Source organism: Protopterus annectens, chromosome 5.part0 (genome assembly GCF_019279795.1).
Source record: "Protopterus annectens isolate FY-2018-M chromosome 5.part0, PAN1.0, whole genome shotgun sequence".
In the NCBI taxonomy this organism is placed as follows: domain Eukaryota; kingdom Metazoa; phylum Chordata; order Ceratodontiformes; family Protopteridae; genus Protopterus; species Protopterus annectens.
The window spans coordinates 784377986-784392644 of NC_056735.1; positions in this window are offsets into that span (position 1 = coordinate 784377986).

The following is a 14659-nucleotide window of genomic DNA, read 5'->3' on the forward strand; positions in this document are numbered from 1 at the left end:
GGGGCAAGAGGGATGTAATACTGGGAGAAGTTTAATAAATTATAAGTGGATGCCATATGCAGCTACTGGATTGTCAGACTGCTTTTTGTCTTTTGTTTGGTGACTTTGAATATCTTTTGAGTGTATTCCTCTGAAGCAGAATAGTGACTGCCTGTCTGAGGGTATATGAGGTCACTATTTGGAGCAGAGATGATTGGGCCAATAGAGTATCTTAGAAGGTCTGGGGACCAGTGAGTTGGAATGGGTGGTTATGCTACTTTCATGGAATGGGTCTGTGTGGAGATATTGGACTTTTACCTGATTTACTAGGTTCCATCCAGATTTTTTTTCCTGAATGTATTGACTTTATTTTGTGTGCCTCTTTCGTGACTGGATTTAGAATGTCGAGTGTCTTTTTGGCAAGGTTTCTAAATAGTGTGAACGTTTTCCTACTTTCTGAAGACAGGCAAATTTTCCACAAAGTCCAGACTGTGTTCCCTTTTTTTGTAGATGGTTTTAAGTTATTTGGTCTTTCTAGAAGGTTTCAGTTTCTCTGGCAAACCATTGTTTGTCTTATGGTTTTAGGAGTCTAAATATTGTTAAGAAGAGTTTGTTTTGTAGATAAAGGAGGGCATTAGTGAAGGAGATGGTTACTGTTTTAGGCTTTTGTTATGCAAGTAGTGGCATCCAGTCTGTTATTGAAAATTCACATCTGAGGGCTTCAGACTTTGATCTGTTTCAGGATAAATATTTATGAGTCTGGGCTTGTTTGTGTTAGGAGTGCTTAGACAGACTATGATTGCTTAGGAATCACTAACAGAGTGAGGGAGGTTGGAGGGCTATGAAACTAGGTATGGGCTGTTGGCAATTATGAGGTCTACAGGGGCATCGCTTCTTGTTTTAGAGTTTGGTCTTGTGATTTTTTTTTTACCATTTGAGTCAGTCTTTTATTGAAGAAGTATAACCAAAAACCTAATATCATTAAACAGACCCTTTGAAAAGACCTCTCCACTCTAACATAATGGCTAAAAAAATAGCCAGTTATTACTTTATCACCACAAAAACTAAAGCTACATTTTTTAAAATTCCACACAAACTCAAATCTGTATCCTTCTATGAGTACATAACAATAAAAGCCAACTAATGGGAAGAAGCTACCAGCTACTTCTACTACTTGGGTCTGTTAGACTGAAAAACTAACTTTCCAGTTTCACTTAAAAAAACTAAACACAAAATGGTTATATCATTGCTGTGGGACAAGAAAATCTCTTTCTTATCCTCTGAAGGTGGGCAAGACATGGGAAAATATCTCTTTCTCATTCAGTTCAAATATGAACTTCTCCTCATAGCATCTAAACTATCCGTCTTACTAACCAATGCCAATTCTGTCTGATACTTTGTTATCATAGCACCTCAAAAGGTATATCCAAATTTTATCCTTTTATAATCCAAGTTGCTCACAATTCAGCAAATACATGACCTGCTATTGTACTGCTTTCACTATAAATTTATTATAATGGAATCCTTCCCATTTTTATCAAATAAACTTCCATAAGGACTGCAAATTACCACTTACTGACAATACCATACATTACTTCCTCTCATGAAACTCTATTTTAAAACTTCTACTAAATGCTATGAAATGTATAATTGTATGCTTCAGCAAGCATTTAACTATCACATTGACAACACATCCCTGAAAGTTGATTCCATAGTTAGTGATCTAGGAACCTAAGCCAACAAGGAACAGTCCTTTGATCACCACATACCCACTATTGTAAGGAAGGCCTTTGTCATTGTACAGCGTATATCTAAAATGGTGTCCAGGCTCAGGAATGTAATAATTCCACTGTACTCAGCTCTCATCAGGCTGATCATTTGAATATAATGCCTTATTTGGAATGTGTCTGTAAAAACATTTGTCAAAACTGGAGTGATCACAATGCTTTCTCACTAGAAACAAAATTAATCATGGGTCTAAATCACAAAAAAAATGTAGACCATCTCAAAGCATTTTCCCTCTTCTTGGTACTAAGAGGAAATCACTGCCTTATGCATAAAGCCTCAAAAGACTAATTTCTTTCAGATCTGTTACTCATTCACAAGTCCAGTGGTAGTGGGAATACCCATGCAAGGGATCTCAATCTCTTTTGCAACAAAAAACAGAACGTGTTGGAGGGATAGCTATGCATCACAGAGAATGCCTCTTCTATGGAATCATCTTTTCTGCAAATAAAGTAATTTGGATGAATGGATGGAAAACTGCAAATTTGCTCCAGGTTTATCACATATGCCCTCATGGACAAGGGCAACAAGTAAATGTCCCAATATTTCCTTCTTCTGCCTATATCTGGTTTATTCATAATCAAAATATAAGGGCTAAAAAACTACCACGGGAGTTACAGATCAATAGCATAGTAAGTACATTTGAATCTATGAAAGTATTAATGAACATAACTTTTCAGTTCTAGCATCCTTTACTTTGAAAATCCATCCCCTCTACCATCAAAAATCAGTGAATGGGTCTACTTCTAAATTTTGAATTTTCAAATGTCAGCTTTCTTATTGTCGAGACCATAAGATCAACGTTTTGAAAGTTCGAACCATTTAAATGGAGATCTCTGTACAAAGTGGAACGTTATATTTAATCTTCTCCTCACTATAGTGCAATCTTGTATATTTAATTAGCTGGGGTGTAGGGAAAACACATAAAAAAATATTTATTTTTTATTTTTTTTTTGTTGTATTTTAAATTTCAAACTTTCACAACGTCAGTCTTATGGTCTCAACCATAAGAAAGTCAAAGTTTTAAAATTTTGAAATTTAGAAGTAGAACCCAGAGAACATATTCTGAATTCTTATGTGCTCATTAAAGGCATCTATGCATATCCACCAGATACCAATGTGCCTTGAAGAACTCCTCAGTATATGCCCACAAGTTATAATTGTTCTTTTGATCACATAATCAACTTTTGCAATCAACCTTTTCTCACAGATAAACCAATCCATCGCCAATTATCAACATGCTATCTTAACATTCCTGTTTTTATTTTCCTTTAGTTCCCCCCACCCTAACTAACTATACTTATTTTCCATAGTCCTCCCACATTATTGGATATGTTATAAATAGATCACATTCAATGTTGCAACTTATTAATATGATTCAGGAGTTAATAGTATTCTGCACTAGTTCTCATATGTTTTGCTTTCTTTATGTATTCAATCCAGCTACATGCAGAAGTTTATCTTGCATGAGCAGTATTGCATGTCACTATTATTAACCATAGCTAGATATGACATAGGGATTTTAGGATCAGTGTTGTACCCAGGGAAACAAATTAAAATAAAATAAAACAAGCAATACCATGTCAAGACATCCCAACCTACCATCTTCTCAATGCTTTTTATGACAACTATGGCTTACCAATGCTTTCTAGAGGAGCTCCTGCACCTCAGGTCTCTCCAACTCCATATTTATTTATTTATTTATTTATTTGCATTTATCCACTATTATTTATTTGGCCACTTCTATTTCATCTTTTAGTGGTCCTTTTAAATGCTCCATCTTCCTCCTCATTTCAGTAAGAGCAGTTTGCCCCCTAAAGAAGAAGAAGCAGAAAAAAAATGTTCCCTGATGTCACTGTTCTGTACTTTTGGTCCTCACTTCTCCTTATCCAATAAAAATGTATAGTTAGGGGTAACTACTGCCCTTGGCAAAATCCAGAACTAAAAGGGAAAATGCTCCAAACAAATGCTGCCTGGCAAAAATGGAATTCTACCCCACTCTCCACCTTTTATGGTCTTTTTAGAAATATCAGTAAGTAGGTCAGGATATCCTTTAAAGCAGTCAAATTAATTTAATGCAGACCACAACAACCATCTCTTATAGATAACTAAGAGCTATCATGGATGAAATTCAGAAACAACAGACTGCTTTGTCATCTGAATTCAACAATAACCATTCCTCTCCTGTCTTACCATCTCAGTGCAATTTAATCTCCATTTGAGTTTAGACCTATCAATGTTTCAAGAAAATTCCAAAGTCACATTTTTCCCATCTCCAAGTAAAACTTCTCATAAAGGCAGATATATTTATTTCTTTAACACTCACTGACATTCTCTCTGTCTCTCCCTCTCTCTCACTCTCTGTTTCTTTGCCTACCAAGGATTGTCCCTGCAGAATGGGAAGGTGTCCCTATAATTCACATCCACAAAATAGTTAACTAACCTGAAACTAATTGCAGCAGACCTACTGCAATTAGAAAAATACTCTGCAAAAGATAATTAATTTCTTATATTATGGCCCATAATATCCCCAAAGCAGTATGAATAATGGATGGGCTTTAATTTCTCAAATTCGTCATTCATTACCCCAAACATTTTATTCCAATATGGACAAACTAACAGCTGCCCTCTTCATTGATCTAAAAAGGCCTTTCACTTGATTTACCATACTCTACTACATAGTTACCTTAACAAGCTCAGTTTTCAACTATGACACCATCACATGCCTCTCCATCAACCTCATGAATAGGCCTTTCCAACTGAAGTTTGAAGAATCTCTATCTTCAGACTTTTCTACTGCCTTAGTTTCATTCCCCAGGAATCCATTGTTGGCCCTATTATTTTTTTCTGTATTTATTAATTCCCCTTTCATTTGAGCTATACCATATAAACATGATTTTCTGCAGTAATACTTCACTTCTCAAGGAATTTAAAGTCTCTCCAAACACTCTTTCAACAGGAAATCCTTACCATTTGCAGCGTTTTCATTAGCATATGACCACATCAGATTTCACTCTATATCATCCTAAAGCTTGAACAGAATATTTCACAAACATATCAGATGCCAGAAATTATCACTCTGACCTCTAACCACATTAAATATTACTGCATAAGAACATAAATGCAGTATTTGTTTTCTCCATATACAGAAAGTACTCTTCTTAAACTTTTGTTTACCTTACATTATCGTATGACTTCTTAACCCAGAGACTCACAACCATGCCTGAGTCTACCTGCCTCCTCCTAACACCTCAAACTTCCTCTATATGGCTGGGTTCAATCCAGATCTTGAGAGCATCCTGGGGGCATTGGCCATCATATCATCTACCAGGGCTTTTTTTCTTTATTATGCCCTATCCATCTTTCCTCATTCCCTGTATTCCCTTTGTTTTCATCCTGAGGGCAGCCATGCAATGGAGATGTGTTGATATATCACCTGAGTGCCACAGCAGCTTAGTTAATGTCCCCCATATTAATCCTTTCTTGACCCACAACCTTCTTCATGTCCCTATATTTCAACAGGGATCATTGTGTGGGGAATGTCCACAGACTGCCCCTCTCCTGGGATGGGAACACTCATCACTCTCTGCCACTCCTTTAGTTACTCAAGTCATTAATTGATCCAGGGTAGCTGTTTTGTAGTCATGCCTTTATACCTCTATGCCACAAAAACAGTTCTTACCGGCAAATTAAAAGAAAGGTAATTTCATTATGGCATGTTTTTAGGGTATTAAAGAAAACTAAAACACCCATAAAACCCCATACAGAGATGGAGAGGATGTGCATAGTCCACACTGAAGGAAACATAGCCAAGAACTCAACTGCAGATCTGAGTACTGTTAGATGGCAGTGCTACTCACTGTGAAAATGATCAGCTGCTTTCACACAAATTCTGCACAGACTGCCAAAGATTCTCACTTACTGGTGTTTGCACTGGAAAGTGAAAGAGATTATGGCCTATGTGTTACCCTTAGATACACAGTAACAACCCCCCACATGCACATGCACACATAAGCCTGGTAAGATAAATACTGTTAGACAAAGTGCAAATGGAACACATTTAAGAAAAGATGTATCTGTCTGTAAAGAGCACTCAACCCCTATAAAATAAGACAATGTCCCCAACAGCTTTTGAATTCTGGATAAAAGTATTCAGCAATCTCAGGATTCAGAGTGTTTGGAAGGAAATAAAAAAAAGAGAAAAAAAGGAGGAAGTTCACAACAAATAACCAGGAAGAAAAAGAAACTGATAAATGTCTGTAAAGTAAAGAGAATACATACTAAGAAAGGGCACTGCTTTGTTAACAACACACAGATTACAGGAAATGAAAACATTTTTCTATCAGAAAACTGTCAATCTACAGAAAAAGGCAGCATTTATTTATTTTTTGTTTACTGGGAAAGTCCAACTTGGAACAAAGCCAATTTTCAGCAGAAGCCCGAGGAAAAACACTCCAGACACATGGGAGGAACCAGAGTATCCAGAGAAAACCCACACGAATGCATGGAGGACATGCAGGCTCAGCACAGAAGACACTCCAGCCAGGAATCGAACCGGAGAACCTCTTGCTGAGAGGTGACAATGCTACCACTGTACCCTCCAGCATGTTCCCAAAAAAGAAGGTAGAAAAAATGTGAAAGGGGCAGGTGAAAAGAAAAAAAATGAAAATTAATGTGAAAGGACTGAAGAACATTACTGTAAGAAAAAAGAGGAGAAAGATAGACGTTGACAACATGGCTCCAGCTATGGCTGTACAAAGCCAGCTGGATGAGAATTGTATGCTTGCAACTGTAATACACAGTGAAAACAGTGAGGTTAATAAGACTAATGGTGATGAAGACCATTCCTTTATAACAGCTGAGAGCAGATATTATTGAATTAGAAGCAGAAGATTATTTAGATCTGGTCAGAAAAGATATTCTTATAATTAGATTCAGTTATAAGAGGAAATTATACATTTGCAGAGAAGATAATGAACATCAAATCATGTTATGCTAATCAGCAGCAAAAATAGAGGATGTGAGGCAAGTCTTAGAATGCCTTAATGTAAGGAAGTATTGATATCTTTTTTATTCATGTCGGTGTAAATTTTCTCATCTGCAAGGCCTCTGACTGTTAGTATGGAAACAAGAGTCAGGTCATTGTGAATGAAAAGACTTTCTGGGTAAATACCAACATGAAAAAAAAATGTCTCATTTTAAAAAATGGAAATGTGTAGAGCATCCATGCCTAATTTTGGGCACACGTATTCAGACAAGATAGCATGTATTTGTCAAGATCAGGGAAGAACATTTTTTTGTAATATTTGACAAGCAAGGATTTTTGCCAGGACAAAAATATAACAATTCAGAGATAGCTACATTTGATGCATCCCTGATGGTTGTTAATGCTAAGAGCATTAATAAAAATGTTTTATTATTGGAAAATGTGCTATGTTCCCACAAGATCGATGTTATTGCTTGTGAAACATGGTTAAAGAACAATGACGGGAAACCAGTTCTGTCAGGGTATAAATGTTTTTACTGTTACAGACATTCTAACTAATAGGGATTAAAGATAGTTTTGAGACTTGTGATTATTACATGTGCAGTGATAACACCAATACTATAGATTGTGTAACTGTGACAATAAAGACAACCCTGGAACATATTACATTTGTTGGAGAGTATAGACCACCAAAGTCAAGGGCTGACCTCATTCATTTCTTGCACAAAACACAGAAGAAAGAATGATCGTAGCCGGTGACTTAAATTTAGCAGGAACAGACTGGAATAATATTGATTCAACAGCAATATTAAGGAAATTATTTACAACATATGTTTATGAACAGCAGTTGCTTCAGATTTAAAAAAAATGACTAGAAAAGGAACATACTAGATATTGTTTGTGTTCCTAAAGAAATTGTTGTGACTTCATGTCAAGTTTTACCACCGTTGATGTGCAGGGATCATGAGGTCATAAAGGTTAATTTGTGGCTAGATAATTCTGCCAAACTGAAATCTAAACCAATGCACAAAAGATTACTGTAAGGAAGTATGGATCTGTTTTTATTCATGTTGATATTCACTATATAAAACTAACTGAAGTGATGTATTCAGTGGAAAAACTGCAGAAGGAATGTAGAAGGTTTTGAAAGAGAAACTGAATGCAAAAAAAAAAATGCTTAACTTAACAGCAGGTTCTAGGCACACAATGTCAGAGGAATATATTTCCATAAGAACAAGGTGAGAAACAAGAATATAAGAAAGGGAAGAGGTCAAAATACAACTTTGAAAACTGAAATGAGCAAGAACAAACAAATTAAGCATAGTGTGAGAAAAGATCAAGAAAAGTTTGAAGAAATTTTATAGAAAGATACTGAGAATAATAGGAAACCATTTTATATTTATTTATTTATTTATTTATTTTATTTTACATTTGTTGACCGGGCTGGTCTAGTTGGATATATGTCCATTTTCAGTAGAGGCCCGGGGAGAAAAGCTCCATGTGCAAAACAATATGAATAATACAATAGACAACATATGGTAGACCAAAAATAGAATAAAAACAATATATAATAAAAAAACATCTAAGTATGGCCATAAAAAAAGTCTACAGAATAATAGAAAAAAAACACATTTAAAATATGGTCATGAAAAAGTCTACAGAAGAATATATGCAAAGTATATGATGGTAAAGCAGTTAAACAAAGAAGATAATAAAGAAGTAATTATGAAGAATTCAGTCACAGGATTCATAGTAAGCAGCTTTAGAAGGGAAGGGTAGCTGATGCAGGTGGTTGTAGGGAGAAGCAGCAGCAGTTAGTCAGGGATAATACAGGAACATAACCAGTGTTTCTTGAGATGAAGCTTGAGCTTCTTTTTGAAAAGTTTATGAGAGCAGAGAGTAGTAAGTTCAGTGGGTAGAAGATTCCATAGCTTACCAACGGTGTTACAGAAGAGGGAGTCGCCTGCTACATTGTTAGCTCGTAGCTTATTAGCAGAGCGTAAGTTTTTAGGATTATGGTAGAGGGTGAGTAGGCTTGAGAGTATAGGAGTATTAGAGGGTTGATACATTCTTTTATGGGCAATAGTAACTGTGAAAAATGAAGATGCTGCAAAAATTCTAACCAATCGAGTTGTGTAAGATTTAGACAGTGGTGAGTTCGGAAAGGAGAGGCAGCAGCAAATCTGGCAATATTATTATAGGATACAGTCAGCCTGTGTATGTTGGTTTTAGAAAGGTTTGTATAGATGGGTGAGGCATAGAGTAGAGTAGAAATGAGATGAGTTCTGGCTATAGCAGTCCTGGCTGTTGGAGTAAGAAAGGGTTTGATTCTATAGAGGGATCCAAGTTTCTTGTTGACTGTTTTTATTGTACTATTAATATGTGTGTCAAAGATGAGGTGATTGTCAATGGTTATTCCTAGGAGCTTGGTAGTTGGGTCTGGAGGGATAACAGTGCCATTGTTAGATGTAAGTGTAAATTCTATGGGGTGGACTTACGTGTTGGGGAGAAGAGTAGCAGTTTTGTTTTCTTAGGATTTAGGAGGAGACAGCGGTTTGTAAACCATTGTTCCACAGTGTTAAATGCATTCTGGGTAATGGTTTGCAGTTCAATTTGAGAGGTAGCTGAGCAGATAATAGTGGAGTCATCTGCGTACTGAATGCAGGTAGAATGAGGAATAGCTGAGTGAAGATCATTAATATAGATGGAAAATAGGAGCGGTCCTAATATGGAGCCCTGAGGGACGCCAAGGGAGATAGGGAGGAGATTAGAAAGATTATTGTGCCAGAGAATTGCTTGTTTTCTGTTATTAAGGTAAGATTTGAACCAATTGATGGTTAATGGGTCAAGGGACAGAGATTGCATGATATGCAAGAGCAGCTGGTGATGAACCATGTCGAAGGCTTTGGATAAATCAATGAATACTGCAGAGGAATGAAAGCCATTGTTACGATTATTGTTAATACAGTCTGTAAAAGATAGCAGGGCAGTGGTGGTACTATGGTAAGGTCTGAAGCCATGTTGACAGTTAGCCAGTAGCTTATTTTGAAGAAGGTGGTTTAGAAGTTGTTTCTGAATACATTTTCCATAATTTTTGCCAGGGAAGATAGCAAGGCTATGGGACGAAAATTAGAGAAATCATTTGAGTTCCCACCTTTGTGTAGAGGAATAATATAAGAAATTTTCCAGATGGTCGGGACATGTCCTTCACTAATGGTTCTGTTGATAAGAATGGATATAGGGTAGGCTATAGATTTGGCTCCTATTTGAAGGTATTCTGCTGGGAGTTGGTCAGCTGAGGGGGTGGAAGGTTTGAGTTTTATTAGAAGAGAGCAAATAGTAGAAGTAGACACTGGTTGCAATAGAAAGGAAGGGGGAGGATTTACAGAAGAATTAGGCAGGTTTGCAGTGTCTGGTGTGAGATGGCTAGCAAGAGATTGGATGGCATTGGTAAAGAAGGAGTTAAAGGAGTTGGCAGTGTGAATGGGATTATCTGGGTTGGAGCCTAGGGGTTGGGGTGACTGATTGTCCTGGATGAAGAAGTTTGTTAATGCTGTTCCAGAACATTTGAGGCTTATTAAAATGGGTTTGCTGTATTTGGAGGTAAACGTTCTTTTTATCTAGCACTATGGCTTTTTTTGTATCATTTCTTAGTTGTCTGAAAATTAAGTGATCTAATGGGTTTTTGGTAGAACGCCATTTCACCCAGGCTTTGTTTCTCAGATGGATTTTATGCCTTGAAGTGTTTGAGAGCCAAGGTGCAGGTTTAGCTTTACATCTAATAGTGGGGCATGGTGGTTCAGGATGGATAAGAATGTGGAATTAAAATATGCAACAGCTTCATCAAGTGGAAGATATTTCAGTGGTGACCAATTACATTGTTTAAGTTCCGTAAGGAATAGACCGTGGTTAAAATATTTTTTTGAGCGAACAGTTCTGGCAATGTTGGGGTGAGTAAGGTTGGTTTTAAATCTAATAAAATAGGTTAGGGAGTGGTCACTTAGATCATCTGGGAGGGTCCCTACTTTGTAGGTATGTAGGGGATTATTAGTAAGTATCCAGTCCAGGATAGTTTCTTTGTTGTTGGGTTTGTGAGTTCTGGTAGAGGAGTTAATAATTTGAGTAAAGCCATGTAGGTTAATGTGGGTAGAATGGTGTGAACTATTACAGGACTGCCAATCAATATTGAGGTCACCTAAAATTATAGTTTCCTGAGGAAGGTTGATAGTAAGCCAGTTCAGGATATTTTCAAGGGTATTAATATTGTTTCCTGGTGGTAGGTATAGGCAGATGACATTTATAGCTTTATTAGGGTTGACTTGAAGTTTAGTGATAAGTAATTCAGCTTTGTTGTCTAAGCATGGGTTAAGGTCAATGGTGCTTATTTGGAGTATGGTTTTGTAGAGGATTGCAACCCCTCCTCCCTTTTGGTAGTACGGTCATTTCTAATGATATTATAACCAGGAGGGGTAACTTCATTATCTTTGATTGTGGGTTTAAGCCAAGTTTCAGATAGGCATAGGATATCAAAATGGTGGACATCTAGTAGGGCATGGAGGTGTGGGATTTTATTATTAATGCTCGTATATTAAGATGTGCTATGAGGAGAGAGTTTGCTGGCTTGGAAGGGGTTATAGAGCTACTATTAATTAGAGTATATTTATCAGTGGTAGAGGTATGATTAGGACCAGGGTTAGGGTGAATGTCTCCATCTAGTAGGGAGTGAAGGTATGTAAAGTATTTATGGTAAAGTAGTTTGTAAGAATGGATAAGTATTTTTTTATTATTGGAATTATTATATGTAATGGGAGCTAGTCTGTGAAATTTGGGAAGTATGTAGATGGGTGTGGATGTAATATTTAAAGAGATTGGAGTAATGGTAAGTGGTAATGTGGAAGTATATTTTGTGGGGAAGGGGGTAGAGGAGTAAAGTGGTTGTTCGTAAGAGGTTAAGAGATAGAAAGTAAAAAGAGAAGGAAGTAGTGTGAGAATGAGAAGTAGTTGAGTTAGGAGGTGGGTAGGAGATGTTGGCATTTTGGAGTGAAATAGTTGATAATTGAATGTGGTGTGATAGGTACCTTGGTGTAGTGGTGAATGTAGTGCGGGAAGTGAAAAACAGAGTTAATTGGGGGTGGGTGTAACTAATACTATTGTGTTAAGGGAGGTGTGATGTGATAATGATGTGAGCAGTGGTATTGATGCAGTATTAAAGGGGTGTGGTGTAGGAGGAATAAGTGTAGGGGCCCTGGGGGCGGGTGGGAATTGGGGGCAGGGTAGGGAAGAGACAAGGAGTCCTGAATCCAAGAAGACAATCAGTGAGAAAAGAGAGGCAAGAGAGGTGAGTGTAGAGGTGGAAAGTATAACAGGGAGGTGAGAGGCTTAACAGTGGGAAATGTAGGATGCTTAGAGGGGTGGATAAAGATATTAGACCCTTAGGGCACAGTAAAACTATTAAGACACAGGGTTTAACTAGAGCTAGGAATCTAGTAAAGGTGGGTTAGTACAAGAAGAGCGATAGTGAAGAACAGAAGGTGTAGCTAGTAAGATATAAAGGGAGAGAGTGAGGATATAAGTTAGACAGCAAGTAAAGAGGCGCCACCTAGTGGGCAGACACCTGAATTACGGAGTATGCCACAGCTGAGGTATTTCCAGGCTAAAGGGGAATGAGGAGATAGAGGAGAGGAACCAGTATAGATTTGGGCAAGCAGGATAAAAAATGGAAAATAGAGTGAGAGATAGGCTAGAAGTGGGGATATGACAGACTGCTATGGGAGGGGGGGGGGATTGGCTGCTGCCGTACCAAACTCGGGAGACTCATCTAACCTGGCAGAGTAGTTAAGTATTATTATGGATACAGTCTTAAGTTAACTCTAGCAAACATACTTTCTGTTTCAGTGTTCCAGGGTGTACTCTCAGGGAGCTGGTAGGTGAACTACTTTACACTGAAAGTGATACCATGTGAATCAAGGCAGGGCAGTTTCAGGCAGTCAGGGTTAGAACTAGGAACTCAGAGCTGCAATGTATAGAGAGAGAGAGAGAAACAGGTCATGAGGGAAGCAATATAATAGCCAGACAACACAGGCAAACCTTTAAATAAACATTATTAGTATATCAAAACCCAGCAGGAAAAACATAGTATGCAACACAGGTAAAATATTTATATAGTGATCTTACTATATGCAAACTTGATGAAAAACAATATGTGGCAAATATACAGTGATAGAACATCAGGCAGATTCTAGTAAAGGATAGCACAAATTGGTAGGTCCCCTAGGTTAAACGCTGGCAGATAAATGTGAAAACGGCACCAAAATAATAGTAATGCCAGCTGTGTTCCTTTCTGCTAAAGCAATAAAAGAATAAGATATACTCGCAGCCTTTCTACATATTTTTAACAATAAAGTGTAGTTAAAAGACCGGAGATTATAAAATAAAGACTAAAAGATGTGAGTAGAAAGCGTTATAGTAATGTAAATAGGTTATTAATGCCTGACAGTGGATTGCAGAAAAATTAGCGTGGGCAAGAAAACAACTATTGAAAGAGTAAAAACTTACACATTATGCATTCCTGGTAAGTATCAAGAGAAATTATGTTGGTAGTATAAATTATAGGCTGCTTTTAACAGGTGATACAAAAGAAAATAAGCATCGTTTGAGGAAGGCCCATGTGCAGAACGCTGATCGGAGGTAACGTGTGCGTATCAATTACATTATGGAGCACACTAAGCGCTGCTATTATCAAATCAAATACCTTACACAATGTGCAGTTTTAGATATTAATGATGTTAACAGATGCAGGCGAAGGGAAGACTTATTAGCGTGGGCAAAAGAAATCACAATATGGAGCGCACTGTACGCTATTATTAAACAAAAATCAAGTACCTCAAACAATATACAGTTCTAGACGGTGATTAAGTTAACTATGCAGGCAGTCAGGTAAAGGCTGCTATGTAACACATATTACTGAATAAAGCATGCCTAATGCTAACGGATATTGCAATCTTAACAGTCTTTAAAAAGCAGCCAGGTTATGGGAGAACACACTACAAGTTAAGCGTAAAACAACTAAAGCAGATAAAAATAAAGCATATTGGTAACAATTCAAGCAATTGTAGACAGAGGTGTAAAGCAGCCAGATAAACATTAAAGCACACATTCAATTCAAGAGAACATAAAGATGTCAAAAATCAGGTAACATAATATAGAATTTGTAATTAGGATAACTTACTGCAAGTGAGGGTGCCTGAGCAAGGTGGACAGCAACCAGGTCTAGGCGAGAGTGGAAAAGATGGCGTCAGCTAAAGAGGGGGTATATTTATAAGGTACGGGAGGTTGTGGGGGGAAGGGGGAGGGGCGATAAGTGTAGGAGGTAAATTGCAGAACCCGTGAGATAGGCAAGGTATGTGCACAGTATAGGGGGGAGGAGTTTAAGTCAGATGAAGAGCACAGAGTGACTAGAGATACAATAGGAGGCCAACAGCATACGGAGTTCAGGGGGAAATAAATAGGTAGGTATTACCTGGAGAGTCCAATGCACTCTAGATGCATTATAGATACATAAGATGTGCAGTGAGTAAATACATATAAACTGCTAAACTGTGTGCATATTCTAAAATTTATTCTCAGACACAACAGATTATAGATATATTTACAAAAATCGTATACAAAACTGTTTGGCTCCACAAAGGGGTTGATAAATTGTTCTAGTGATAGCCAGGTAACCCCAGATACTGAAGTCAAAATGGATTATATTGAAAAGGAATTATGCAAACAAGATGCAAACAAAGAACTGGGAGGAGACAAAGTAAGTGCTGATGATATGAGAACACTTCAGCAAGAACTTATAGTACTATTATATCTGTTATTTACTAGGTCAAGTACTTGTGGGACGATTCCTAAAGAATGGAG